Consider the following 1,173-nt stretch of genomic DNA (forward strand, 5'->3'; position numbering starts at 1 on the left):
ACAACATTTAACCGAAACTCTTTCAGAAACCACCACTAAAATTTATGTACGCAAATAATATAAATAAAATCTAATGGAATTCTGTCAGGTTAGCTAATTTTAGCAAGATTATTAAGTTCATAAACTTTTAAATAATGTAACTTTATATACTTCATATAATGACCCAAATACAGACGAGCTCATGTTACCTAGATATCAAATTATTAGCAAAAAAAAAAAAAGATAATGTACAGTTTAACCTTAAAAAAATAGTTTAAATTAATAAAATCCTGTCAGAAATCCAATTGTTAGCTCAGGTTAGCTAGCTAGCTCATTATTTAAAGATATAACTTGTAAAATCCTGTCAGAAATCCAATTGTTAGTTCAGGTTAGCTAGCTATTTCATTATTTAAAGATATAACTTGTACAATCCTGTCAGAAATCCAATTGTTAGCTCAGGTTAGCTAGCTATTTCATTATTTAAAGATATAACTTGTACAATCCTGTCAGAAATCCAATTGTTAGCTCAGGTTAGCTAGCTATTTCATTATTTAAAGATATAACTTGTAAAATCCTGTCAGAAATCCAATTGTTAGCTCAGGTTAGCTAGCTATTTCATTATTTAAAGATATAACTTGTAAAATCCTGTCAGAAATCCAATTGTTAGCTCAGGTTAGCTAGCTATCTCATTATTTAAAGATATAACTTGTAAAATCCTGTCAGAAATCCAATTGTTAGCTCAGGTTAGCTAGCTATCTCATTATTTAAAGATATAACTTGTAAAATCCTGTCAGAAATCCATTTGTTAGCTCAGGTTAGCTAGCTATCTCATTATTTAAAGATATAACTTGTAAAATCCTGTCAGAAATCCAATTGTTAGCTCAGGTTAGCTAGCTATTTCATTATTTAAAGATATAACTTGTAAAATCCTGTCAGAAATCCAATTGTTAGCTCAGGTTAGCTAGCTATCTCATTATTTAAAGATATAACTTGTAAAATCCTGTCAGAAATCCTGTTCCGTAGCTCATGGTGACTGTTTTACACATCGTTTTAGTAATTTTCATATGATCTTGTAAGTAAAAATGTTATTAAGTAAAATTAATTGAATGAATAAACGCTTTTATTTAAAAAAAATGTCTTTATTCACATTTCATTCAGACGTCAGGCTAAAATAAGAGGACGTAACCATTCAGG

Source organism: Silurus meridionalis, chromosome 20, assembly GCF_014805685.1.
Source record: "Silurus meridionalis isolate SWU-2019-XX chromosome 20, ASM1480568v1, whole genome shotgun sequence".
NCBI classification, from domain to species: Eukaryota; Metazoa; Chordata; class Actinopteri; order Siluriformes; family Siluridae; genus Silurus; species Silurus meridionalis.